The sequence below is a fragment of the Aquarana catesbeiana genome, linkage group LG05 (genome assembly GCF_042186555.1).
Source record: "Aquarana catesbeiana isolate 2022-GZ linkage group LG05, ASM4218655v1, whole genome shotgun sequence".
Classification (NCBI taxonomy): domain Eukaryota; kingdom Metazoa; phylum Chordata; class Amphibia; order Anura; family Ranidae; genus Aquarana; species Aquarana catesbeiana.
The window spans coordinates 439,937,011-439,945,562 of NC_133328.1; the positions used below are offsets into that span (position 1 = coordinate 439,937,011).

General features: G+C 42.9%; 1 pseudogene; it reads right to left on the reverse strand.

Moving 5' to 3' along the window:
* Nucleotides 1-225: 225 nt before the first annotated feature.
* On the reverse strand, nucleotides 226-325 carry LOC141146404 (U2 spliceosomal RNA; annotated as a pseudogene).
* Between the last annotated feature and the right edge of the window lie 8,227 nt (nucleotides 326-8,552).

Sequence of the window (8,552 nt, forward strand, 5' to 3'; positions counted from 1 at the left end):
CCTTCTCTCCCAAATAACTGTCCGTAGCTAGAGCTACCACAATCTAGGACAGAAGGCCAGGGACCCGACCCTCCGGCCAGACCCAGATGCAGCACCCATTCTCAACCAGGAGCACCCTTCCAGACGGCTCAGTCTCAACCATTGGCCGGTCCCCAGTCTATCTGTCGGGCAACTCAGCATAGTCCCTGCTGAGTACCACCCTTCCAGGCACTATAACACCATTGGAATTGCTGGGCCTCCCCAATGAGAGTGCCACAGCACCTTCTCTGGAAACTGATAAGAACAGATACTACACTTGATCTTAGCCAAAAGGCCGAGAAGCGATTAAGCCTTTATTCTTTGTGCAGGATGATAAAGTTGGTAAATCTGTCAAATGCAGATTATCTACCAGGTTAAGTTAGAAGTGGTTATCTGTCTACGAGGAGATATTATTTATTTCATTTAATTAAGTATATACCCATGCTTTAGCGGGGTACCTCAGGAAATTAATTGCGAGTGAAATCCTAATATCTGTGTCATATCCCAATTTCAAAGTGACTTCTGTAAAAAAATGTTTTAATTATTTTTATAGGTTACAGTCTTGGCCCACAATTTTATTGTATTTAAAGAGTATCTGCATAGGGCAAACAAATCTTAGGAATAATTAATTGATCAGCTGAAATATTTTTGGTAAATTATCTTTGTATTGGAGGCACTGTCATACACTGATCAATTAACCACGTAAGGACCCCCTTAATGACCAGGCCATTTTTTCAATACGTCACTGCGTTACTTTAACTGACTATTGCACAGTCATGCAACTTTGTACACAAACAACATTTATGTCCTTTTTTACCACAAATAGAGCTTTCTTTATGTGGTATTTGATCACCTCTGTGGTTTTTATTTTTTTGCACGATAAACAAAAAAGAGTGACCATTTTGAAAAAAAAAATGATTTTTTTTACTTTTTGTTATAATAAAAATATCCAAAAAGAAAAAAAAAAATTCTTCATCAGTTTAGGCCAATATGTATTCTTCTACATATTTTTGGTAAAAGAAAATGCAATAAGCGTATATTGAATGGTTTGCGCAAAAGTTATAGCGTCTACAAAATAGGGGATATATTTATGGCATTTTTATTATTATTATTTTTTTTTAACTTGTAATGGCAGTGATCAGCAATTTTTAGCGGGACTGCGACATTGCGGCAGACAGCTCGGACACTTTTGACCCTTTTTTGGACCATTGACATTTTTACAGCGATCAGAGGTAAAAATAGCCACTGATTACTGTATAAATGTCACTGGCAGGGAAGAGGTCAACACTAGGGGGCAATCAAGGGGTTAAGTGTTCCCTAGGGAGGTGTTTATAACTGTGGGGGGAATGTACTGACAGGGAGTAGAGAGAGATCGCTGTTCCTGATCACTAGGAACAGCAGATCTCTCTCTAATTCCCTGACAGAACAGGGATCTGTCTGTTTACATTGACAGATCCTCATTCTGGCTCTCTGAGGAGAGATTGCAGGTCGCTAGCGGACATCGTGGCCACCAGCCACATACATCGGCTCCCGCGTCGCACTGGCGGTGCGCGTTCCCCCCTCTTAAAGTGGCCGACGTACACCTACGGTGATTCGCGCCGTGCCAGCCTGCGGCAGTATAATGACGGTGTCTGGTCGGCAAGCGGTTAAACAATGGATATTGATGATCATTCAAACATTCCTGACACCTAAATGTAATAATATTTATTCACCCAACATAAATAATTCTATCCATTGGTTCATGACAGCTAGGTGTTTCTGTATCTTGAGATACGATCGTTTTGTAATCATAAATCAGTTGTATATAATAAAGGGCATTGTTTATCAACGTGTCCAATTTTTTGTTATCCACAGAAAATAACCAGCCTCTGCCTTTCAGAAAAGTGAAAGAATAGAATTAAGAAACTAACTGGTTCCTGTGGTCAACAAAAAACATTTCTTTCTTTAGACTTTGATATACAGTGCCTTGAAAAAGTATTAAAACACCTTGACATTTTCCACATTTTGTCATGTTACAACCAAAAACATACATGTATTTTATTGGGATTTTATGTGATAGACCAACACAAAGTGGCACATAATTGTCAAGTGGAAGAAAAATTATAAATGGTTTTCAAATGTTTTTTACAAATAAATATCTGAAAATATATCATATGTATTCAGCCTTCTTTACTCTGATACCCCTAACTAAAATCTAGTGGAACCAATTGCCTTCAGAAGTCATCTAATCAGTAAATAGAGTCCACCTGTGTGTAATCTAATATCAGTATAAATACAGTTTTTCTGTGAAGCCCTCAGAGGTTTGTTAGAGAACCTTAGTGAACAAACAGCATCACAAAGGCCAAGAAACACACCAGACAGGTCAGGGATAAAGTTGTGGAGATGTTTAAAGCAGGGTTAGGTTATAAAAAAATATTCCAAGCTTTGGACATCTCACGGAGCACTGTTCAATCCATTATCTGAAAATGGAGAGTATGGCATAACTGCAAAACTACCAAGACATGGCCGTCCAGCTAAACTGACAGGCCGGGCAAGTAGAACATTCATTAGAGAAGCAGCCAAGAGGCCCATGGTAACTCTGGAGGAGATGCAGAGATCAACAGCTCAGGTGGGATAATCTGTCCACAGGACAACTATTAGTTGTGCACTCCACTAATCTGGCCCTTATGGAAGAGTGGCAAGAAGAAAGCCATTGTTGAAAGAAAGCCATAAGAAGACCGATTTGTAGTTTGTGAGGAGCCATGTGGGGGACACAGTAAACATGTGTAAGAAGGTGCTCTGGTCAGATGAGACCAAAAGTGAACTTTTGGGCCTAAAAGCAAAATGATATGTGTGGTGGAAAACTGACACTGCACATCACTCTGAACACACCATCCCCACCGTGAAACATGGTGTGGCAGCATCATGTTGTATGGATGCTTTTCTTCAGCAGGGACAGGGAAGCTGGTCATAGTTGATGGGAAGATGGATGGAGCCAAATTCAGGGTAATCTTAGAAGAAAACCTGTTAGAGTCTGCAAAAGACTTGAGACTTCACCTTCCAGCAGGACAATGACCCTAGACATACAGCCAGAGCTACAATGGAGTGGTTATGATCAAAGCATATTCATGTGTTAGAATGGCCCAGTCAAAGTCCAGACCTAAATCCAATAGAGAATATGTGGCAAGACTTGAACATTGCTGTTCACAGACACTCTACATCCAATCTGACAGAGCTTGAACTATTTTGCAAAGCAGGATGGGCAAAAATTTGACTCTCTAGATGCGCAAAGCTGGTAGAGGCATACCCAAAAAGACTTGCAGCTGTAATTGCAATGAAAGGTGGTTCCACAATGTATTGACTCAGGGGGGCTGAATACAATGCATGCCACACTTTTCACATATTTATTTGTAAAAAATTTTGAAAACCATTTATCAGTTTCCTTCCACTTCACAATGATGTCCCACTTTGTGTTGGTCTATCACATAAAATACCAATAAAATAAATTTACGTGTTTGGTTGTAACATGACAAAATGTTGGAAATGTCAAGGGGTATGAATACTTTTTCAAGGCACTGTACGAGTTATATACTAGTTTTATCATGCCAGTAAGTATTACTAATTTGCCTTATCCTATTTTCCATATAAAAGTACAGAACAAGATTCCCCATCTGTGCTGATTGTTTTCAGTGTGTCAAATTGCACTATTATATTAGGCATATTACTGCATACATTCCTTGTGCACAGGTATTTTTGTTAGTTTTTCATTCAAATTGTCTTAAGTTAGATGTAACAGTTAGATTCTGGTGATTTCCAACCTAACACTGTTTGTTTCTGTCTTTTTCTGGAGGGTAATTTTCAGGTTGAAAGATTTCTCCATTTTCATTTCACGTTTGTTTCAGAATGTTGCCTCTACAGCTGAAAATGTATAAATAAAGAAGTTTCCGAGGGCCAAATTTTATCATGATGAAAAACTTCAGTATATGGCCATACTAAATTACCAATACAACAAGTGGTAATTTGGGCATGAAACTTTTACTGACAGTTTCCAGGCTGCTCATTTTTAACCATTGCCTGTTGGTCCTAAAATATCATTTTGTGCACTCTTGTGTAATTGGACGTTTCTTATAAATGAAGAGGGAAGGTCATTGCCTTGTGGCAAATATGACTATCATTTCCGATGACCAGACAGTGATAAATCTATATAGAGTTTTAAGTGGACCTACATTGTACTATTAGGTTTCCTGAGGGCAAGTACAATGTTCAAACACTTTATTCAGAACTGTTAAAAAGAAAATACCTCTGTGCTCCCCTTTCAAGTCATTTATCCTAGTGAAAGTGGGTGTAAATGTTGGTGCCCACATGATGTATTCCCAAGAAAAAGATTTTACAGGTAAGCTGTATTTAAAAAATCCTATTTTCTTTTTCATACATCACGGGACACAGAGACTTGATAATTACTTAGTGGGACGTCCTATAGCAATGCCCAAACTGAGGGGAAGGAGACACAGATCAGAAAAAAAAACATAGGCCGCCAACGGACCAGAGGAACTATACTGCTGCCTGCAGCACACTGTGCCCTCATGCCCTCTTACATCCACCTGATAGAATCTAGTGAATGTATGGACTGAAGACCAAGTTGCAGCCTTGCAGATCTGAGCCATGGAGGCCTGGTGATGCACTGCCCATGAAGTACTAACTGCTCTAGTAGAGTGCACTTTAACCTGAAAAGGAGGAACTTTCTTCTTTACACCATAAGCCTGAATAATTACCCTGTCAAATCCAACTAGAGATAGTGGATTTCGATGCTGCCTGGCCCTTTTTGGGGCCCTCTAGCAGAATAAAGAGACAATCAGTCTTTCGTATCTGAGCAGTTGCCTGCAGATAGATACTGACTGCTCTCACAACATCTAAAGAGTGTAACAACTCTTCTTCTGCGGACTGCAGATCTGGAAAAAAAGGACGGTAGGACCACATCTTGATTCAGATGGAATCCTGAAATCACTTTAGGCAGAAAAGTCAAGTGAGGGCGCAACACCTCCCTGTCTTTGTGAATAATCAAATATGGCTCTTTACAAGAAAGAGCTGCTAATTCTGATACCCTTCTAGCCGAGGATATGGCTACCAAAAACATTAACTTCTTTTTTAAAAGATTTAAAGAAGCTTGGTGCAATGGTTCAAAATGTTGTTCCTGTAAAACAGACAAAACCAAATTCAGATCCCATGAGCACACAGGAGGCTTAACCGGCGGATTCAATTGTAGTGCTCCCTGAACAGAGGCCCGTACGAGGGAATGAGAGGCAAGCGGTCTTTGAAAGAATACTGACAAGACCGAGATCTGGCCCTTGATAGTACTCAAGGCCAGCTTCATTTCTACGCCTGATTGGAGAAAGGCAAGAATTCTGCTAATGGCGTACTTTCTAGGATGCCACCCTCTGGATTCAAACCAGGAAACATATGCCTTCCAGATTCTGTAGTAGATGAGCCTGGAAGCTGGCTTCCTAGCATTAACCAGGGTGGACAGGACTGGCCCCGAGAGGCCACGACCCTTTAAAATGTGGGTCTCAACCGCCAAACTGTCAAATTTAGACTTTGTAAGGCAGGATGGAATATTGGACCCTGTGAGAGTAGATCTGGGTGGAGGGTGATCTGGGTGATTTCCACATACCAAGGTCACCTGGGCCAAGCTGGAGCCACCAGAATTACCAGCTTTACTTACTTTTTGACCCTCTGAAGGAATTGTGGGATAAGCGGAACTGGAGGGAATGCATAGATCAGAGAATATTGATCCCATGGAATCATTAAGGCATCTGACCCTTGTGCTAGCAGATCCTTTGTTCTTAACACAACGTTGTCCAGTTTCTTGTTGAACTTGGAGGCCAACAGGTCCACATCCGGGGTACCCCATTTTCGACATATGGCCTGAAATATGTTGGGGTGTAGAGACCATTCTCCTGGGCACAGCTGCTGGCGACTTAGGAAATCCGCCTGACAATTTTCTACCCCTGGGATGAAGACCACAGAAAGGCAAGGAACATGTCTCTCTGTCCATGAAAAAATGTGATTCACCTCTTTTTGGGCATCCAGACTCTTGGTGCCCACTTGGTGATTGACATATGCCACAGCCGTAGCATTGTCGGACTCTATCCGGACAGGACAACCCTGCAACGTGCAAGTCCAGACCATGAGGGCGAGCTGAATTGCGTGAATCTCCAGAATGTTGATGGGCAAAAGCCTTTTGCCTCTGGACCATCTTCCTTGGGTGGAAGCTTCTTCCAGAACCGCTCCCCAAACTATTAGGCTGGCATCTGTGGTTACCACTTTCCAAGTAACTGGAACAAAAGATTTTCCTTTTAGCAGATTCTTGGTCAACAGCCACCAATTGAGGCTCTGGTGTACCCAAGGAGACAGGCACATTGGGAGATCCAAAGCTTGTACCCTTTTGCTCCAGGCAGAAAGGATGCTGCTCTGCAAAGGCCTTGAGTGAAACTGAGCGTAAAGGACAGCCTCGAAAGAGGCCACCATCTTCCCTAATAGTCTCATACATAGCCGAATGGAGGGATTCTTCCTTGCCATGACTACCCGTACCAAATCTTTTATGGATTTGGCCTTTGACCTGGGTAAAAATACTCTGCTTTGGACTGTGTCTATGACCATTCCCAGATACTCCAGCCTTTTTAGGGGCTTTAAGGAATATTTTTCTCTATTGAGGACCCAGCCTAGGTACTGTAAGTACTCTACTGTGCTGAGCACACTGAGGTCTAAACGTGCTATGGACTGTTCTACAATAAGCAAATCATCCAGATAAGCTGTCACTGTTATGCCCCAAGCCCTTAGTTTTGCCAAGGGTGGGGCTAGAATTTTTGTGAAAACTTGAGGTGCTGTAGCAAGACCGAAAGGAAATTGGAAGTGGTGCTGATCCACCGCAAACCTCAGGAATCTTTGGTAATCTGGAAATATTGGCACATGTAAATATGCATCTTTGATGTTTATTGATGCCAAGAATTCTCCCCCCAGAACGGTGGAAACTACCGAGCGGATAGATTCCATGTGGAAAGAACGAATGTCTAAAAACTGATTCAGGTCTTATAGATCTAGAATAGGTCTGACATCCCTGTTTGGTTTTGGAACCGTAAAGAGGTTTGAGTAGAACCCTGAGCCTTGCTCCTCTGGAGTCACCTCTATAATCACCCCTTGGGATAGTAGATGTTCTAAGGCCAGAAACAAGGGTCTTCTTTTTTCTGGATCCTTGGAGACTCTTGACCTTAGGAAACGAGAAGGCGGGAACTCTCGGAACTCCAGCTTGTAGCCCAGAGACACCGTGGAGGTTACCCATCTGTCCTGAATCTCTTCCCGAGAGGCGCCGGCAAACTGCAGCCGCCTTCCTCCCACTCGGCCGAGTGAGGGCGCCCCTTCATAGGGAGGTTTTGGGGTTCTGTTTAACAGATCTTGAACCCCAAGACTTCTTTTGCCTTTGGGCTTGGCCATGGACCTTTCCCCTAGTATTGGATTGGGGAGGCCGTTGCCACCGCCTGGAGGACGAGGCTCCAGGGGCTGGGGACAGAGAACGTCTAAATGTGGGACGTTTACTCTTTCTTTTGACCGGTAGCAACATGGTTTTACCCCCCGGTAATCTTCTGGATGTATTTGTCCAGGTCATCCCCAAACAGGCGTTCCCCATAAAATGGGAACGCAGTCAGATATCTTTTGCACGAAGCTTCAGCTGCCCAATGCTTAAGCCAAAGGGCCCTGCGCATGTGTATGAGCAGGAGGGAAAGGCGGGATGCTTGCTGAACAGAATCCATAATGACATCAACCACAATAAATAAGGCCTTAGGAAGGTCTGCATAAACCTCACCCTCCTCAGTGGGGAGGAGGTTACCTGCTTCATTTGTTCCTTGAAGAACTGGCACATGCCGATTGCTGCAACCGCAGGCTGGACCACAGCACCAGCCATAGAAGAGGAAGCTTTAATTAAAGTTTCCAGCTTCTTATCAGTTGGATGTTTGAACCCCTGAGCATTGTCCACAGGACAGGTCAGGCTCTTATTCACACAAGAAATAACCGCATCTATTGCTGGCACCTCCTATTTTTTGGTGAATTTTTCCTCCACCGCATAAAGCATAGAAAACCTCTTATGAGGAGAAAATAGTTTATCTGGGTGACCCCAGTCATCATACAGGTATATGTAACCTGTGGGGATTTCTGGGATCCCAGGGAGGAAACAGAGGATTTAGCAGCCTCAGCAGAGGGCAATCTATTTGTGGCAGTAAAGTATTACACCTATACTTTGAGGGCCTGGGAGGCAGAAGAGAGCTTCTCCTCTTCCCCTGAATCGTCCAACTGCACACGATCCCCATCCCCAGATAGGGATATTTCATAATCAGAATGCTCATCCGATAGGGAACCTAAACAGAGGGAGGGGATCTACCTCTTTTTCTGCAACTCTTTAAGGAAGCTGTGATAAAAGTAGTAATCCTTCCTTCCAAACCATCCAATGCAGCCTTCATATTGTCTTCAGTGACATATACAGGCACTGTAACATTGGGAGAGGC